The sequence below is a fragment of the Dendrobates tinctorius genome, unplaced genomic scaffold, assembly GCF_039654945.1.
Source record: "Dendrobates tinctorius isolate UK_male_01 unplaced genomic scaffold, ASM3965494v1 ptg000097l, whole genome shotgun sequence".
In the NCBI taxonomy this organism is placed as follows: Eukaryota; Metazoa; Chordata; class Amphibia; order Anura; family Dendrobatidae; genus Dendrobates; species Dendrobates tinctorius.
In genome coordinates, this window is record NW_027361765.1 from 13,487,942 (window position 1) to 13,509,107 (window position 21,166).

Genomic DNA, 21,166 nt, shown 5'->3' on the forward strand with positions numbered 1-21,166 from the left:
CCGTTCATTCCTAATTAAGACCTTATGGTCGAAACACGTCAACAAATATTTATTGTCACGATGCCCATTAAATTTTAATGGATATTAAATAAAAAGGATATTTTTTATTTACACTGGATTTTGCGGCCAAATTTCCTTATTTTTTCCTTTTTAGTGGCCACCTCACCTAGGCATATACTGCCAAAAATTGTGCATGACAGAGCACACTGTGACTCAGTCTGCCTCATTATAGTCAATGGCCCATCAGCTCATATGCCTGAATCTCGTTTTGTGGGGTTGGACGTAAGTCCTAACAGGGTCACCGAACGTAGGGCCAGATGTTATGTGAACACAGTCTAAGATGTCAAGTTACACTTTTCTCCTTCAAGATATCTTGCTGTATCAAGTTACAAAATGTTCCTTATGTACCATAAGAGGTGAAAGATTGTTATGGCCTCAGTTTTACTCTTGTGATTGCTTTCCTTAATCTTAACAATACATTTTACCAGGAATTTCTACTTATTTCTTTTTTTAATGTTTTTGTAATTTTAAGCCACTTGTAATGTTCTTTTGCTTTATAATCAGCATCTCTTATTTCTGGAACTTTTGTTCTCATTTGGCACATCAGCCGTCTCATCACACGAGTGAAAGTGATTGCCTTGTTATACTGTCATGTTGAAAACATTTTAAATAAAAAAATGCTGCATAGGTTCAGTATTATTATTTATTATTATAGTGCCATTTATTCCATGGCGCTTTACATGTGAGGAGGGGTATACATAATAAAAACGAGTAAAGTAATCTTAAACAATACAAGTCACGACTGGTATAGGATGGGAGAGCATCCTGCCCGCGAGGGCTCACAATCTACAAGTATGTCTATGTTGTATACACATGTGACACTTGGAAATGTTGTTTTAACAGGAATCATGATCAGTTAATCATCAGTTAATGATTCATTAAATGCAGAAAGGACAACTATTTTTAATCTATTTTAGCTTAATTTTCCTCATTTAATTATTTTCCTTTTAGTTTTTATGTTCAGTTATGGCAAGACTGAAGCTAAAAAGTAGCCCTGGTTTACAAACCCTACAAGCCCATATACAATATACCCCCATTCCAATCTAGGAAAAGTAGCATTGGGCAACACAAGATTCATGGAATTTTTCTGTACTTTCACATGCCTGTCAACCCTGTTAAACAGGTTGTCAGGCTGTCCACGGTTAATTTTTCTTTACCGCAGATGTAGAGAACACCAAACACCCCAATGATCATCTCCCCGCTCTCCAATGCTAGTCCTGTTTTTGTTGACAGCATGCAGTGGTAATGTCTATAGAGCACATGACTGGTCGTGGCAATCACAAGACTCATCTGTCAGGACGAGGTAGACAGAACCAGACCACTAAGCCCTTTGCAGTTATGGTGGCATCATGTCTGACTGGACAGCTGTGGACAACAAGCATAGGAGCTGCGATGAATGAGTTTAGCTGTGTTTGTTATTTTTTCATAAGTACTAACAACATTTAAACCTAAAAAGCAATTTAAAGTAACTGACTGCAGCCTTTCTGTAAAAGCAAAATCACTGTAAGAAAACCCTTCAAATCATACCATGAAAAACACTGCATATTTTTGTTATGTGGCTGCAATTCACTAACATTTAGACTTAGGCTATACAATGATATTGGCCACAACATACGTCACTTTTCCGAAGCTATGCCATGAGACACTGATGCTACGCTATCACGCACAGCTCAGTGTCACTGCTGGATGCCAGGCTGAACGCTCGAATCATGCCAATATTCAGCATGGCATCTAAATGTAATAGAGCTAGACTCTTTAAGTGACAAATAGATTATCTTCTCATCAGACAGGTGAGGAGTATGTTTTTTTTATTTTTCATCTTATACAGGGTACATTGGAACAGGTGAGTATAACTTTGCTTTGTTTTTTTTTTCAAAGAAAAGGGGAAAAGAGGGAGTGTTTATTTGAAATAAAGTACCTTATTCAAGCTGTGTTCTTTTTTACAATTTGACTATGAGGATAGAAATTGAGGCGTCTTATAGACGCCTCTCTATTACTGACCCTAGGGCGTGATGTCGGTTTCCAATACAAAGCTTGCAAAACACAAGCCTCGGAGACACCATCACATGTTTCTCAATGCAAGCAATGACTAGCCAGGTCTTTCCCCGGGAAGGAACAACCACAGGAAGGGCAGTCTCCAATGAAGGAAACCACCTATGCCAAAACAAGGTATCCATCCACAGACAGCTGTTTCGGGGTATTGCCCCTCATCAGTGTGGAGTAGGAAACTGGCCAGTAGGAGAAATGCCTAGTAGAAGACTGTGAAAAATGAGGATGAATGAACTCATGGAGATCAACATTCAACACTGCGGAGACACCATCACATGTTTCTCAACGCAGTGACTCTAGAGCAATGCCCCCATCCCTTATGGGAAATATGTAAAAACATTCAAAATATAAGCCGTGGAGACACCATCACATGTTTCTCAACGCAAGCAATGACTAGCCAGGTGGTTTCCTTCATTGGAGACTGCCCTTCCCGTGGTTCCTTCCCGGGGAAAGACCTGGCTAGTCACTGCTTGCGTTGAGAAACATGTGATGGTGTCTCCGCGGCTTGTGTTTTGCATGTTTTTACATATTTCCCATAAGGGATGGGGGCATTGCTCTAGAACCACTGCGTTGAGAAACGTGATGGTGTCTCCGCAGTGTTGGATGTTGATCTCCATGAGTTCATTCATCCTCATTTTTCACAGTCTTCAACTAGGCATTGCTCCTACTGGCCAGTTTCCTACTCCACACTGATGAGGAGCAATACCCCGAAACAGCTGTCTGTGGATGGATACCATGTTTTGGCATAGGTGGTTTCCTCCATTGGAGACTGCCCTTCCCGTGGTTGTTCCTTCCCGGGGAAAGACCTGGCTAGTCATTGCTTGCGTTGAGAAACGTGATGGTGTCTCCATGGCTTGTGTTTTGCATGTTTTTACATATTTCCCATAAGGGATGGGGCATTGCTCTAGAATCACTGCGTTGAGAAACATGTGATGGTGTCTCCACAGTGTTGGATGTTGATCTCCATGAGTTCATTCATTCTCATTTTCCAATACAAAGCTGATATCAAGCCCAGTACTATTACCCCACTTGTCAATGCGCCAGGGCAATTGGGAAGAGCAAGGCTAATCGCCAGATTTGGCGCATCGCATGGATGTGCTATTCATGGGGCTACGGAGGGCTGATGTTGGTAGCCTGGGAGGGGAGGCAATATCAATGGCCCCTTCCCAGGCTATTAATATCAACCTACAGCTGTCTGTTTAACCTTTGCTGGTTTGAATTTATAGAGGGACCCTAATGTCTTTTTTTCTCTGAGGTCCCCCTGTAAAATAACCACTAAAGGCTAAGCAAACAGCTGTGAGATGTTATTATTAGCCTGGGAACCTTTTGGGATATTGTCCTGTTTTCCAGATTATTAACATCAGCCGCCAGCTGTGGAATTTCCCTCTGCTGGTTATGAAATTATGTTGGAGCCCACGCCTTTTTTAAATTTTATTCTTAACTTTACACAGGATTAACACAGCGGGTACTGAAAACAACTCCCATCATTGTCGCCTGGTCATGCTGAGCACATGGAGACCAATTGACAATGATCAGAGCTCTCTTTAGCAGCCAGCACCTGGGAACAGTGCGAATTGTTATGCTTTTTACCAGTTGCCGGTATGTGTCACGGATGTTATCTGTTTGTCATCAGTGTGTGCCATGCATTTTGTCCATGGTGCATGTTAAAGACTGACATGTCTGTGTTTTTTTTTTTAAACGGACACACAATTCGTGTGAAAAACCTGATGTGTGCACCACCATTGAATAAAATGGGTGTGCTTGTTTCCATATTTGCAGTCCTTAAAAAACGAACCACATACGGACACAAAACATGGATGTGTGAAGAAGGCCTAAGGCAGCACACAGGTCATATTGCTTCCAAGTAGAAAGCAGTGCAACTTAATGTAGTGATAGAGATACTTCCTTGGGTGCACTATGTGCAGAACTGTTTTATGAACTACAAGTAACAGTAAGGTCAGTCCAGACACTATCTTTGCATATATGGTGCATAGCATACTTTTTTTGTCAGATTTGTATTGAATCTGCTAATTTATGTATAGATTATGAAAAGCCATAATATGTGCATGCACCCTTGTTCTAACTTCCCATGTGGAGATAGAAATATGCCTAGTCAAAATGAATAGGTTGTAATCAAAGTGGCTAAATACAGTGAAGGAAAATTATGTGATCCCTTGCTGATTTTGTAAGTTTGTCCACTGACAAAGACATGAACAGTCTATGATTTTAAAGGTACTGTAGGTTAATTTTAACATTGAGAAATAGAATATCAAAAATAAAATCCAGAAAATCACATTGTATAAATTTTATTTAAAATTATTTGCATTTTGCAGTGAGAAATAAGTATTTGATCACCTACCAACAATTAAGCTTTATGGCTCCTGCAGACCAGTTAGACGCTCCTAATCAACTCATTACCTGCATTAAAGACAGCTGTCTTACATAGTCACCTTTATAAAAGACTCCTGTCCACGGACTCAATTAATCAGTCAGACTCTAACCTCTATGACAAGGGCAAGACCAAAGAGCTATATAAGGATGTCAGGGACAAGATCATTGACCTGCACAAAGCTGGAATGAGCTACAAAACCATAAGTAAGATGCTAGGTGAGAAGGAGACAACTGTTGGTGCAATAGTAAGAAATGAAATGGAAGAAATGCAAAATGACTGTCAATCGACACAGGTCTGGGGCACCATGCAAAATCTCACCTCAAGGGCTATCCATGACCATGAAGAAGGTGAGACATCAGCCTAAAACTTCAGAGGGTATCTTGTTAATGATCTCAAGGCAGCTGGGACCACAGTAACCAAGAAAACCATTGGTAACACATTACACCGTAACCGTTTGATGTACAATACAAAATAATATTGTAGTACCGGGTTATATTGTGGTACTGTGTTGTATTGTACCGGAAACATTTAAAATCCTGCAGTGCTCACAAGGTCCACCTTCTCAAGAAGGCACATGTGCAGGCCCATTTGATGTTTGCCAATGAACACCTGGATGCTTCTGTGAGTGATTGGGAGAAGGTGCTGTGGTCAGATGAGACAAAAATTTAGCTTTTTTTGCATTAACTCAACTCGCTGTGTTTGGAGGAAGCGAAATGCTGCCTATGACCCAAAGAACACCATCCCCACTGTCAAGCATGGAGTTGGAAACATTATGTTTTTGGGGTGTTTCTCTGCTAAGGGCACAGGACTAATTCACTGCATCAATGGGAGAATGGATGGAGCCATGTACCGTAAAATCCTGTGTGACAACCTCCTTCCCTCCACCAGAATATTAAAAATGGGCCGCTGCTGGGTCTTCAAGCAAACAATGACCCTGAACACACAGCCAAGGCAACAAAAGAGTGGCTCAAAAAAAAGCACATTAAGGTCATGGATAGCCAGTCTCCAGACCTTGATCCCATAGAAAACTTATGGAGGCAGTTGAAGCTCCGAGTTGCCAACTAACAGCCTCAAAATCTTAATGATCTAGAGATGATCTGCAAAGAGGAGTGGTCCAAAATTCCTCCTGACATGTGCGCAAACCTCATCATCAACTACAAAAAAAATCTTACTGCTATGCTTGTCAACAAGGGTTTTGCCACCAAGTATTAAGTCTTGTTTGCCAGAGGAATCAAATACTTATTTCTCACTGCAAAATGCAAATACATTTATATAATTTATACAATGTGATTTTCTGGATTTTATTTTTTATATTCTATCTCTCAATGTTAAAATGAACCTACCCTTAAAATTATAGACTGTTCATGTCTTTGTCAGTGGGCAAACTTACAAAATCAACAAGGGATCAAATACTTATTTCCCCCACTGTATATTCTGGTAGCCGCAATAAAGCCAATGATTACTTTGCTTTAGTATAATGCCTAGTCTTGTATCACCTCATTGTGAGTAGATAATGTGCCATACTTAACTTGATATATTTTCTGTTCTGCAGTTATCAGATTTCTACTGGTATTGGAAGAATGTTCTGCAATCAGCTTATCACATTACTGTAGTGCCCAAGAGAATATTTTGGGTTCTTTACTCAGGTACAGTTTTTCCTTATTTTAATGTTTTCTACAATCATGAGTGCAGGAGAAGAAATAATCAACCTTTCCTAAACTCTGTTTGGTTCCTATGATTTATGTATTTGTTGTGCACTCCTCCTACTGTCCAAAGCTGTTCTAATGAATACAAGTAAGGTCACATTCACACAGCACTTTGGTGTCAGTATTCTATCAGTATTTTATCATCATCATATAAGCCAAAACAGGAGTTTGTTCAAAAAACAGATGAAGTGCAAATCTTTCTATTATACCATCTGTTTAGTTTTATTTTGCCATGCAATTATTTTGTATTGTAAGTGAGGCCTTAAGCTTGTTCCTACCTATCCTGAATTTATTTTATAAGTTTAGGCTTGAGCGAGATGTGGATCCTCCGTTGTGCAGGCAGGGTTTAACTAAAGTGAGACTGTCTTGTTGTGGGAGGTGGGCTCGCACAATTTAAAAGTAATAACTATATCAGTATACTTAGAACTACAGAAAATGAGAAGGACTTAGGTATTCTTGTTACAAGTAAGCTGAACAGCAGTACTCAATGCGAAGCATCAGCCGCAAAAGCAAACAAGACTTTACGGTGTATAAAAAGAGATAACATTTGGTGATCCTAAAGTATTGTTACCCCTTTAAAATTCACTTGTGAGGCCACATCTGGAATATGAGATCCAGTTATGAGATCCATATTTTAACCCCTTCCTGACATCAGACGTACTATCCCGTCCATGGGACCCGGGCCCCTATGACCATGGACGGGATAGTACGTCTACCGCGATCAGCGGCGCCCACGTGGTGAGCGCCGCTGATCGCGGCCGGGTGTCAGCTGATTATCACAGCTGACACCCGGCACAATGTGTCAGGGGCAGTCACGGACCGCCCCCGACACGTTAACCCCTTGCACACCGTGATCAAACATGATCGCGGTGTACCGGGGGTTAAAGGGAAGCATCGGCAGGGAGGGGGCTCCCTCTGTGCTTCCCTGAGCCCCCCACGGCAGCGCAATGTGCAGCGCTGCTGCCGGGGGCTCCTTCCCTGCAGGCCCCCGAATCCAAGATGGTGACGGGGGGCCTTCGGGGGCCTGCAGGAAGCTGGCTTCCCCAGTGCCTGCAAAGCGCAGGCATGAGGAAGCCTTGTGCACTGCCTGTGACAGATCGCTGATCTGTCACAGTGATCTGTGATGTGACAGATCAGCGATCTGTCACAGAACAGTGATGTCCCACCTGGGACTATTTAATAAAGTAAAAAAAAAATTAAAAAAAAGTGTTAAAATAATTTAGAAAAAATCGCCAAATAAATTACAAAAAAAAAAAAAATATTCCCCAAAATAAATCCATTTTTTGAAAATAAAAAAAAACAAAAACAATAAAAGTACACATATTAGGTATCGCCGCGTCCGTAACGACCTGCCCTATAAAACTATCCCATTAGTTAACCCCTTTAGCGAACCCCTTAAAAAATAAAAATAAAAAACGAAGCAAAAAATAATGATTTATTATCATACCGCCAAACAAAAAGTGTAATAACGCGCGATCAAAAAGACGCATATAAATATCCATGGTACCGCTGAAAACATCATCTTGTCCCGCAAAAAACGAGCCACCACACAGCATCATCAGCGAAAAATTAAAAAAGTTATAGCTCGCAGAATAAAGCGATGCAAAAATAATTATTTTTTATATAAAATAGTTTTCATTGCATAAAAGCGACAAAACATAAAAAAATGACGTAAATGAGGTATCGCTGTAACCGTACTGACCCGAAGAATAAAACCGCTTTATCAATTTTACCGCACGCGGAACGGTGTAAACGCACCCCCCCAAAAGAAATTCATGAAACGCTGGTTTTTGTTCATTCTGTGTCCCAAAAATGGGAATAAAAAGCGATCAAAAAATGTCACATGCCCGAAAATGGTACCAATAAAAACGTCAACTCGTCCCGCAAAAAATAAGACCTCACATGACTCAGTGGCTCAAAATACGGAAAAATTATAGCTCTCAATATGTGGTGATGCAAAAACTATTTTTACAATAAAAAGCGTCTTTTAGCGTGCGACAGCCACCAAACATAAAAACCGCCATAAATAGTAAATCAAACCCCCAGTTATCACCCCCTTAGTTAGGGAAAAATAATAAAATAAAAAAAATGTATTTATTTCCATTTTTCCATTACGGTTAGGGTTAGTGCTAGGGTTAGGGTTAGGGTTAGGGTAGGGTTAGGGTTAGGGCTAGGGTTAGGGCTAGGGCTAGGGCTAGGGCTAGGGCTAGGGTTAGGGTTAGGGCTGAGATTAGGGTTAGGGGTGTGTTGGGGTTTGGATTGGAGTTAGAATTGGGGGTTTCCACTGTTTGGGCATATCGGGCTCTCCAAATGCAACATGGCGTCTGATTTCAATTCCAGCCAATTCTGAGTTGAAAAAGTCAAATGGTGCTCCTTCCCTTCCAAGCTCTGACATGCGCCCAGGCAGTGTTTTACCCCCACATGTAGGGTATCAGCCTACTCTGGACAAATTGCAAAATAATTTTTGGGGTCCAATTTCTCCTGTTACCCTTAGAAAAATAAAAAATTGTGGGCAAAAATATCATTTTTGTGGAAAAAAATGATTTTTTTATTTTCACATCCGAGCGTTATAAACTTCTGTGAAGCACTTGGGGGTTCAGAGTGCTCACCACACATCTAGATAAGTTCCGTGGGGGGTCTAGTGTCCAAAATGGGGTCACTTGTGGGGAGTTTCAATAGTTTAGGTACATCAGGGGCTCTCCAAACGCACATGACACCCGCAGACCATTCCATCAAAGTCTGCATTCCAAAACGTCACTGCTTCCCTTCCGAGCCCCGACATGTGTCCATACAGTAGTTTTCTCCCACATATGGGGTGTCAGCGTACTCAGGACAAATCGGACAACAACTTTTGGGGTCCAATTTCTCCTGTTACCCTTGGGAAAATGAAAAAATTGGGGACTAATTGATCATGTTTGTGGAAAAAGTACGATTTTTTTTATTTTCATGCCCGGGCATTATAAACTTCTGTGAAGCCCTTGGGGGTTCAAAGTGCTCACCTCACATCTAGATAAGTTCCTTAGGGGGTCTAGTTTTCAAAATAGGGTCATTTGTGGGGGGTTTCCACTGTTTAGGTACATTAGGGGCTCTCCAAAGGCAACATGACACCCGCAGAACATTCCCTCAAAGTCTGCATTCCAAAACGTCACTACTTCCCTTCCGAGCCCTGACGTGTGTCCATACAATAGTTTTCTCCCACATATGGGGTGTCAGCGTACTCAGGACAAATTGGACAACAACTTTGGGGGTTCAATTTCACCTTTTACCCTTTGGAAAATAAAAAAATTGTGGACTAATTGATCATGTTTGTGGAAAAAATACGATTTTTTTATTTTAATGCCCGGGCATTATAAACTTCTGTGAAGCCCTTGGGGGTTCAAAGTGCTCACCTCACATCTAGATAAGTTCCTTAGGGGGTCTAGTTTTCAAAATGGGGTCAGTTGTGGGGGGTTTCCACTGTATAGGTACATTAGGGGCTCTCCAAAGGCAACATGACACCCGCAGACCATTCCATCAAAGTCTGCATTCCAAAACGTCACTACTTCCCTTCCGAGCCCCGACATGTGCCCATACAGTAGTTTTCTCCCACATATGGGGTATCAGCATACTCAGGACAAATTGGACAACAACTTTTGGGGTCCAATTTCTCCTGGTACCCTTGGGAAAATAAAAAAATGGTGACTAAAAGATCTTGTTTGTGGAAAAATTACAAATTTTTTATTTTCACGCCCGGGCGTTATAAACTTCTGTGAAGCCCTTGGGGGTTCAAAGTTCTCACCACACATCTAGATAAGTTCCTTAGGGGGTCTAGTTTCCAAAATGGTGTCATTTGTGGGAGGTTTCCACTGTTTTGGTACATCAGGGGTTTTCCAATCGCAACATGGTGTCCGATCTCAATTCCAGCCAAAAACGTCAAATGGCGCTGCTTCCCTTCCGAGCTCTGCCATGCGCCCAAATAGTGGTTTACCCCAACATGTGTGGTATCAGCGTACTCAGGACAAATTGCACAATAACTTTTAGGGTCCTGTTACCCTTGAAAAAATAAGAATTGAGGGTGAAAAGATCATTTTTGTGGAAAAAATATGATTTTTTAAATTGTACGGCTTTATGTTATAAACTTCTGTGAAGCCCTTGGGGGTTCAAAGTTCTCACCACACATCTAGATAAGTTCCTTAGGGGGTCTAGTTTCCAAAATGGTGTCATTTGTGGGGGGTTTCCACTGTTTTGGTACATCAGGGGTTTTCCAATCGCGACATGATGTCTGATCTCAATTCCAGCCAAAAACGTCAAATGGCGCTGCTTCCCTTCTGAGCTCTGCCTTGCGCCCAAATAGTGGTTTACCCCCACATGTGGGGTATCAGCGTACTCAGGACAAATTGCACAATAACTTTTAGGGTCCTGTTACCCTTGGAAAAATAAAAATTGGGGTGAAAAGATCATTTTTGTGGAAAAAAATCAGATTTTTTAATTGTACCGCTATACGTTATAAACTTCTGTAAAGCCCTTGTGGGTTCAAAGTTCTCACCACATATCTAGATAAGTTCCTTGGGGGGTCTAGTTTCCAAAATGGGGTCACTTGTAGGGGGTTTCCACTGTTTAGGTACATCAGGGACTCTCCAAACGTGACATGGCGTCCGATCTGAATTCCAGACAATTTTGCATTGAAAAAGTCAAACGGCGCTCCTTCCATTCTGAGCTCTGCCATGCGCCGAAACAGTCGTTCCCCCCACATATCAGGTATTAGCGTACTCAGGACAAATTGCACAATAACTTTTGCAGTCCAATTTCTCCTGTTACCCTTGGTAAAATAAAAAAAATTGAACCTGAATTATTTTTTTTGTGAAAAAAAGTTAGATATTCATTTTTTTTTTTAAATATTCAAAAAAATTCCTGTGACGCACCTAAAGGGCTAATAAACTTCTTGAATGTGGTTTTGAGCACCTTAAGGGGTGCAGTTTTTAGAATGGTGTCACTTTTGGGTATTTTCTATCATATAGACCCCTCAAAGTGGCTTCAAATGTGATGTGGTCCGTAAAAATAAAATGGTGTTGTAAAAATGAGAAATCGCTGGTCAACTTTTAACCCTTATAACTTCCTAACAAAAAAAAATTTTGGTTCCAAAATTGTGCTGATGCAAAGTAAACATTTGGGAAATGTTAGTTATCAAGTTTTTTGGGTGCCATATCTCTGTGATTTAAGGGCATAAAAATTCAAAGTTGGAAAATTGCAAAATTTTCAAAATTTTCACCAAATTTCCATTTTTCTCACAAATAAACGCAAGTTATTTGAATGAAATTTTACCACTAACATGAAGTACAATATGTCACGAGAAAACAGTGTCAGAATCACCAGGATCCATGGAAGCGTTCCAGAGTTATGACCTCATAAAGGTACAGTGGTCAGAATTGTAAAAATTGGCCCGGTCATGAACGTGCAAACCACCCTTGGGGGTGAAGGGGTTAAAAAGGATATTCAGAAGTTAGTGTCAGTTCAAAGGTAGGCAACTAGATTATTACAAGGAATGGAAGGTCTCACATATGATGAGAGGTTGGAAAAGATGTCTCAGAGGAGACCTCATATGTATAAATACATGTGTGGTCAAAGGACTGGCACATGACTTATTCTTTGCAAAGACCATACTTAGGACCAGAGGGAATTCAGTACAGATGGAAGAAAGGTGTTTCTGGGAGCTAAATAGGAAAGTGTTCTTTACAGTTAGGCTGTGTGCCCATGTTGCGTTTTTAAGCATTTCCGCCGCGTTTTTGCCGCAGCGGAAACGCTTAAAAAATGCTAACAAAACACATCACATTGATTTTCAATGCAATCTGCAATTGCTGTGCCCATGCTGCGGATTTTTCCACTGCAGAATCGCATTGCGGAAAAATCCGCAGCATGACCATTAATTATGCGGAATCACTGCGATTCCGCTGCCATAGAATTGCATTGAAAAGCTCACTTTACGCATGTGGCCATGACTCTCCTCCATGCCCTGGGTGCCATATTCCTGTAAAAAATAGAACTAAAATAAAAAATAGGGATATACTTACCCTCTGTCGGCCCGCGGAGTCCTCCCGGCCCTCAGCTGCGCTGCCAGCAAGTTCCGTTCCCAGGGATGCATTGCGCGAATGACCTCTGATGACGTCACGGTCATTCTACCTTTTACTATTGACAGGCACTATAACAACTTTTAAAAAAGGGCTGGATGCATTCCTCAGCAGAAATGGCATTGTGGCATATAGATAATTTAGTGACAAAAACTGCATAATTGATGACGAGGTTGAACTTGATGGACCCAAGTCTTTTTTCAACCTATGTAGCTGTGTAATGCAATTTACCTTGAGACAAAAAGATATAAAATAACATGTACTCCTACTGACTTTGTGTCACACTTTAACCACAAGTTACCATATTTTGTGGTTTATCAGACACCCCGGATTATAAGACACACCCCAAATTTTGAGGCGAAAAATAGGAAAAAAAAAACTTTTTTTTAATAAAATGGTAGTGCTTCTTACAATCTATGTGTCTTATTGCTTACTGAGCGTGGTGGCTACAGTGAAGCGGAGTCCCAGAGTCGCTGCTGGCGGAGGCAGGAGTGGGGCAATGCTGTGGACCCCAGACTGAGAGAAAGGGATTTTCGGATGTGCGACGCTGCGAGTGTTTGGTGGTGTGGGGGCTCCGCCAACATTTTGTGAAAGCCCGGAGCCTCTGTATTTCCATGGTTAATTTTCGGTGGACTCTGGGAAAATGACGGCCAGGGGCGGTGCATGTGCAGATGGAGATCTTGGCGCTGAGATCTCATCTCCCAAGATCTTGGTGCCAAGATTCTCCATCTGTGCATGTGCTGCCCCCAGCAGCCATTTTCCCAGAGTCCACTGCAAAGTAAACCATGGGCTCTGGGCTTTCACAAAATGTCAGCAGAGCCTCGCACCACCGATCACCCGGAGTGTTGCATTTCCAAACACCCCCTCATCCCAGCCTGTGGCCTGCAGCAACGTGTCACTATTGCCTCCTCCAGCAGCGACCCTGGGACCCTGCTCCACCGCTCCTGGTAAGGTATATTCCAATTATAAGACACACACCCATTTTCCCCCCAAATTTGAGGGGAAAAAGTGAATCTTATAATCAGAAAAATACAGTACTTATTTGCTGACCTTAGTCTAGGGTCCGTGAATGTAGCCAGCCTTTGCAGGCAAAGATCACCACTTGCAGTGGTTTTACATAGTATTATTCATTTGCACACTGTATTCGCAGACAACAAAAGATGGCAGCCACAAATTTAATAGCAAGTTTAAAGTAATTTAATTCATTATATTACTATAAAAATCCAGTATTTTCATATAGGAACACATATAGTATTTGATAAAAGCAACTTTTATATGTCAGTATTTTTTATCGATATTCATACTTCGGGGGAAATATGATTTTGCTGATTTTGTAAGTTTGCCCACTGACAAAGGCATGAACAATCTATAATTTTAAGGGTAGGTTCATTTTAACATTGAGAGATAGAATATCAAAAATAATATCCAGAAAATCACATTGTATAAATTTATTTGCATTTTGCTGTGAGAAATAAGTATTTGATCATTCTGACAAACAAAACTTAATACTTGGTGGCAAAACGCTTGTTGGCAAGCACAGCAGTCAGACTTTTTTTGTAGTTGATGATGAGGTTTGCGCACATGTCAGGAGGAATTTTGGTCCACTCCTCTTTGCAGGTCATCTCTAAATCATTAAGATTTTCAGGCTGTCACTTGGCAATTTGGAGCTTCAACTCCCTTCATAAGTTTTCTATGGTATCAAGGTCTGGAGACTGGCTAGGCCACTTCATGACCTTAATGTGCTTCTTTTTGAGCCACTCCTTTGTTGCCTTGGCTGCATGTTTTGGGTCATTGTCTTGCCGGAAGACCCAGCATTGACCCATTTTTATTGTCCTGGTGGAGGGATGGGGGTTGTCATTCAGGATTTTACAGTACATGGCTCCATCCTTTCTCCAATTGATGAAGTGAAGTAGTCCTGTGCCCTTAGCAGAGAAACACCCCCAAAACATAATGCTTCCTCCTCCATGCTTGACATTGGGAACGGTGTTCTATGGGTCATAGGCAGCATTTCTCTTTCTTCAAACATGGCGAGTTGAGTTAATGCCAAAAGGCTCAATTTTTTTCTCATCTAACCACAGCACCTTCACCCAATCACTCACAGAATCATCCAGGTGTTAATTTGTAAACTTCAGGTGGGCCTGCACATGTGCCTTCTTGAGCAGGGGGACCTTGTGGGCACTGCAGGATTTTAAACCATTACAATGTAATGTGTGACTAGTGGTTTTCTTGGTGACTGTGGTCCCAGCTGCCTTAAGATCATTAACAAGTTCCCCCCGTCTAGTTTTAGGCTGATCTCTCACCTTCCTCATGATCAAGGATACTCCATGAGGTGAGATTTTGCATGGTGCCCCAGATCAATGTCGATTGACAGTCATTTTGTATCTCTTCCACTTTCTTACTATTGCACCAACAGTTGTCTCCTTCTCACCTAGCATCTTACTTATGGTTTTGTAGCTCATTCCAGCTTTGTGCAGGTCAATGATCTTGTCCCTGACATCCTTATATAGCTCTTTGGTCTTGCCCTTGTCATAGAGGTTAGAGTCTGACTGATTAATTGAGTCCGTGGACAGGAGTCTTTTATAAAGGTGACTATGTAAGACAGCTGACTTTAATGAAGGTAACGAGTTGATTAGGAGCGTCTAACTGGTCTGTAGGTGCCAGAACTCTTAATGGTTGGTAGGGGATCAAATACTTATTTGTCTCTGCAAAATGCAAAAAATTTTATATAATTTATACATTGTGATTTTCTGGATTTTATTTTTGATATTCTATCTCTCAATGTTAAAATGAACCTACCCTTAAAATTATGGATTGTTCATGTCTTTGTCAGTGGGCAAACTTACAAAATCAGCAAGGGATCAAATAGTTTTTCCCCCCACTGTAGGTCTAAAAAAATGTGGACTGTTGTCTAATATTCCTATATTTTGCGTACAAAGGTTGAAGCAATAGACTGACTAAAGTACTGGCATGTGAAAATCATTATTGAAGATTTCTTCAATAATGTCGTCTAGTGATACTAACTACTTTTGGGATAAGCATATTGTAAGTCCCAGTAGTGTCCCCTCTTTTGATGTAGAAGCAGCAGAGTCCAGCTAGCAAAGATGAAGGGGGATATCATATTCTAAACTGAGAGACCTTTGGAATTTTACTCCTGTGCACAAGACATCCAGGGGAACCCAACTGGAAAAATGACTTCTTATATTGTTAAAACCGCTAGTGACTGACATTGGTCATATATTCATATAATAAATTTGAAGACATTAAAATAAGTTTTATTTGTTATCCTTCTCTTTTCTATGTAGGTCTTGTATCTTTTTAAGGGATGAACGCTTGTAAATGGTCCTTTATGATATTAAATAAAGTTCTGTGTTTTTCATTGTATGCTATGATTAAGAACCTAATGGCAAAAGATGTAAGAGTACTATATCTTGTATTTGTAAATCTTGTAACATTTTAAACTGGATTCAAAATAATATGTTTTATTGAAAAACTGGATCATTAACATTTTTTGATACTTGGTAAACTTGCAAAGCAACAAGAAAACGTGAATTCTGCAGAAAAGGATTTAGGTCCCGTTTAATCAAAGTGTTTACATTAGAAAATTGGCGTAAAACAATTTGCACCAAATTTTTGCAACTTTTCAATGTTGAATTGTTCACAAAATATTGTGAATTTTGTGTTTCTTAAGATAGTTGTGGCAGTAATGTGAAAATGGGTGGACCTGGGGGCTGGGATGGGATGTAAAATTATTCTTTATGGCAGCGAATTGTGACTTATGTCTCTGACTGGAGTAACATCTTTAGGGAGGCACAAGGAAACACATGCCACGGATAAGATGCTTACAATTCAGGAAGTGGCTCCTCTTAGTGAATTTGGTGCATCCTCCTCCAAAATCCTCTCTATTAGAGCGTAAATGTCATTTTAATTTTAATTTTTATTTCATAACTCACATGAAAATAAGAAACTTTATAACTTATCTTATCAGAGAAATTTGCTTGTTTCTCTGCCAAAATTGATCAGTCATTATCAAACTTCTCAATTCATGGATAAAATCTGTATTCAGTGAAGACAGACTTTCCCATTACTGAGATAGAAGATGGTGGTGGCTACTGATAAGATTCTATGTATATAGAAGGGGAGGAGGAGGGAGGAGCTCTGTCTTTATGTAGCTCCTCCTCTTCCCGCCTACATAGAATTGTATCAGTAGTCACCGCCATCTCAGTAATTGGAAAGTCGGATTTCATTATCAAGTTTCTCAGAATTGAGAAGTTTGATAATGACTGATCAATTTTGGCAGAGAAAGAAGCAGATTTCTCTGATAATATACATTACAAGGCTTCATGTTTTCGTGTGTACTGTTGATTTATGGAATAAAAATTAAAACAACGGTTACTCTTTAAGACTGCAATGTACAATGCCAGTCTTAGTGAATCAGGCTTTTAGTTTTTTTCCCCACAACTTGGATATAGTGAACATTATACTTAGTATCGAAATAGTACTTGTCATGCTGCAGCTCTGCAGGTAAATGCAAACTTCACAAGATGGAAGCAGAGTGGAGGGAAGGCTGAAAAACTGCATAGAGCAGACCAGCACTGCAGCGAGGCTACCACCAAGTGGCAGCAGAATAGTCAAACAAGCCGAGTCGTTACCAGAGAGTAGCGCAGTACCAAGGGAAATACCCAACACAGAGTCAGAGGAATGCCAAAAAGGTCAGTACCGGTCAGAAGCAGAAATACCAGAAGCAAAAGACAGGAGCAGAGTCGGGTACCGTGGAATCCAAACACAAAGACACACAGAGACGGGACAGACAGGGACGGAAAACACAGACACAAGCAAAGTCAGCTAAGCACAGCAGGGCAGGAAAAATAACTGACACTGCCTGCAGGAAGCAGCACAGAGGAATAGACGACCTACCACCAGAACTAGGCAGAGAAAAGTTAACCCCTAAATGACCAGACCAGGAAAAGGAGAGACAAGAACAACCCGGTCTGAATTATGACAGTACTGTATTGTATAGATAGTTATTTAGGTAGTATACAGTAGTATCTAAATGTACTGCAATGACTCATGATCTGTATCAGTGGAAAACTTCACCAAAGCCACATGCTCATGTAGATACAAGTATTAGATACTTACCCTACAGCAACATGTGTCAGATAACAGAGAAGGCCTACCCATAAAGCTAGATTGAGTACTTTCAAACAATGGAAACATAATATCTATTGATTAGTTGTGAAGAAAATCACTCACACATTGTCAGTATTACAATACATTTACGACAGTCTTGGCACAAGTCATAGTGGCATTGTTGTTGTCCAATTGCTGCCAAAAACAATGTGGCTTAAAATTACATTTGCAGGGTAATCTTATCAGAGCTTTAAGCTTAGCATGAAATCTGCCGGGACAGACTAAAGGCATCTTTTTGTCTGAAGCCCAGGATTGTACTATGCCCTGACTCCTGCCCCTGCCACATCTAGTCTATGCCTATTTCCTCATGGGTAGTTGTGGTTTCCACCGCAATTGAAAGTCATTTAAATCCAGCAGCATTCTGATTTAAAGGAAAATATCTCCAAATTAAAATGACATAACATTTTTATTCACTGTCATTCACAGTTACTGCATATTTTTGATATTCTAATATAGATATTTATATATCTCTTCACCTCTGAGCTGTATAATAGCTGATGATATATTCAATTCTGACAGCGAATAGGACTGAAATCCTTAATTAGGCTGTATTGTAAGAAGAATAAATCCATCTGCTTCATGTACATGATGAGTGCGCTACATAAAACATGCTAAATGGCGTTCAATATTTCCACAAGAAATGTGTCTTCTTAGGGTGTGTTTCCATGGTCAGGAAACACTCAGTATTTGCTGCGGATTGGACGCTGGGTCCTGCCGCAGCGTTTAATCCGCAGCGGCCAGATGTTCCTGCATAGTGGAGGGGATTTTATGAAATCCCGCCTCCACTATGAGTCCAATTACGCGGGTGACACACCTGCGTAATCGGACATGCAGCGTGTCTTTCCAGACTGCAGCTTGTCGCTTTACCTTGCGGAGACGCTCACTCTCCGCAAGGTAAACAGCCTACTCTATGGCTAACCTGCGGTGATTCCGGATGTGTTCACTGAGCACATCCGGAATCATGGCGCAGCCAGAAGGGAGTGGGGCTTTGGGCGGAGCAGGGTTTCCGCTCTGTCCAAAACGCTGCCATTAGGGTACGTGGAAATGTACCCTTAGGCTGAGTTCACACGTGGCGTTTTTTTCGCGTTTCCGCGGCGGTTTTAACCGCACGATTTTGCCGTGAAAAATAAGCATCCCATGCATTCCTATGGGATTCCGCAATGCTGTGCTAATGCTGCGGTTTTTACCGCGGCGGAATCGCTTTGCGGTAAAAACTGCAGCATGCTCATTAATTTTGCGGATTCGCGGCGATCCCGCACCCATAGGAATGCATTGTTCCACTTACTTCCCGCATGTGGCTGTGCACACCATGCGGAAAGTAAGCAGAACATTTGCGGAGGGTACCCACGGTCCGGAGAAGAGGAGACTGTCCTCCGGGCTTTGGGTACCATATCCCTGTAAAAAATAGAATTTAAAATAAAAAATATTGTTATTCTTACCTTCCGACGTCCCGCGCAGCCTTCCTGCCTCTCTCCACGCTCTCGTTCCCAGTAATCCTTTGTGAAAATGCCCGCGATGGCGTCCGTTCTCGTGGGATCGCGAAGTCTCGCGGTCATTCGCGCGACGTCATCGTGAATTACCGCGAGACATCGCGATCCCGCGAGAACGGACGTCATCGCAGGCATTTTCGCAAAGGATTACTGGGAACGGCTGCGCGGGATGTCGGAAGGTAATAATAACACCATTTTTTATTTTTTTTTGCATTTTATCTTTTACTACTGATGCTGCATAGGCGGCCTCAGTAGTAAAAAGTTGGTCACACTTGTCAAACACTATGTTTGACGAGTGTGACCAACCTGTCAATCAGTTCTCCAAGCGATGCTACAGATTGCTTGGAAAACGCTAGCATTTTGCAAGCTAAATACGCTTGCAAAATGCTAGTCTTTCCGCGGGAAAATCGCGGGAATTTAAAATGCGATTTTCCCGCGGAATGGAATTCCGGAATTCTCGCGGTAATTTCCGCGAGAGTTCTGGTACGTGTGAACTTAGCCTTATAGTTCCTTAGGTTTTAATGCTGAAGGTAGACAGGATTCCACAGAATTCAACCTATAACCCAACATGTTGATGCAGAGGAAGGCAAAAACCCAATGGGGCAGCTATTAATTGCTCCATATTAGGAGAATATTCCTTCCCGACATCGTTTGGAAATCAGACGAGTTCCCTGGAACAATTTTTTTTTGTTTTGTGCATTAAAGTTATTTCCAATGTTTTGTTTCAACTCTGAAATAATTATTCATAATCATTAATCTATGCTTATAGCATCCGTACTCAGTGTCGTTTGCTCCATCTCCAATAAGCAGCAGATCCACATATCGGCTAATGAAAATGCTGTAAAATGTAATTTGTATGGGAAAATGACTTGCTTTTGATATTTTCAGGCTTTTAAGTATCTTTTAACTGCTTCAGGCTTTCAAAAACACCAAGTGGTTGAAAGAAGTGACCTGCATCCTTCAGGAATTTTCTGCTACAAAGACAGTCAACACTTTACAATACAATTCAATACGAAGACTAAAAAGACACCTAGAGATGTCTTTCAGCCTTCTCATTTCTTTGATCATTTTATTGAAAAAAAAATGTAGAAAATGCTAGCGTTTTCTTCATTGCTTTGTGTATTTCAAAAAATGTCTGGAAAAACACGATTAGAAAGATTCGCAAAAATCGCTGGTGGAAAAAAAATGTTGAAAAAGACGCTCAAGATATGATCCAAAAAATGCATAAAAATGTACTTTAGTTGTACATAACTGCTGAGAAAAGGAACGATTCCAGAAGTGTCTTTTGCTTGTCTTTTTTGACTGCCAGAATAAAGACAGACTGTGAATGTATCATTAGGGTGTCAAACATTATAGCTAGGCTTTCCTTCACCTGGGATAAGCATTTTGTGTGCTCTCCTAGCCCTATATCTAAATTTCATGACAAAGACAGAGCGACTCGCTCGAGCCCACATTGGCATATGGACATCAAAGCGGTCTCTGATTGCCGTCATTGCTGATTTCTAAAGTGGATACCGAAGCTATCTTGGGTGTACAAAGGGAAAAGCAAGATAACTTATCAGAAGAACTACACTACATTTCTAATTGGAGGTATTTGCTAATATTATTACATCATTGGGATAGGATCTTGGAGCCTTGTCTTAATATTAACAGGGTATAAAATATAAGATTAGTTAAAACAAAACTTTTATTCTGCTGTTTTTTTGCTCTCTCGTTCCCGCCCATGCTGGAGAGCTTTGCTTACATTGCTTTTGTAATATCCCCAAGTTTAAACATCATCCGTCATCAGAATTTTAGTTAGAAAAACTCAATTATTTACATTTTAAAATGTTATTTTGTCGTAATTCCTTTTGATACACATTACTATACTTAAATGTATCGTAGTCACAATGTATAAAAAGGCTGTGTATATCACAGAAATACAATTATAAATAGCCATCTCCATCAGCTCTAAATGGCTGAATCATCGATCCGTCTTCTTTATTTTTCTGTTTTGGGCTCAATGCCGGTCCTATTTGAGTGTGTGACGAACATTGTTCTCTTGTATAATATAGTGTCAAAATACATCTGACAGAATAAAAAGGAAAATAATTTATGTTCATATCAAGAGTAATGTTGTTTAGGGAAATAGTTTGCAAGCTGCACCAGTTTTTATTTCTATGTCTTCCTTTTTTTCTT

General features: G+C 40.7%; 1 protein-coding gene across 5 annotated transcripts in view; it reads left to right on the forward strand.

Moving 5' to 3' along the window:
- The window catches only part of APBA2 (amyloid beta precursor protein binding family A member 2), a 791,677-nt gene that overhangs the window by 112,698 nt on the left and 657,813 nt on the right, over positions 1–21,166 (forward strand). For 4 of the 5 annotated variants that reach the window (XM_073586917.1, XM_073586914.1, XM_073586913.1 and 1 more), the window contains exon 2: positions 6,054–6,147. The exons of the other annotated variant lie outside the window; for it this stretch is intronic. The gene's annotated coding sequence lies outside the window, so the exon portion shown is untranslated. The remainder of the gene's footprint in view (positions 1–6,053; positions 6,148–21,166) is intronic. 5 annotated transcript variants of the gene reach the window in all.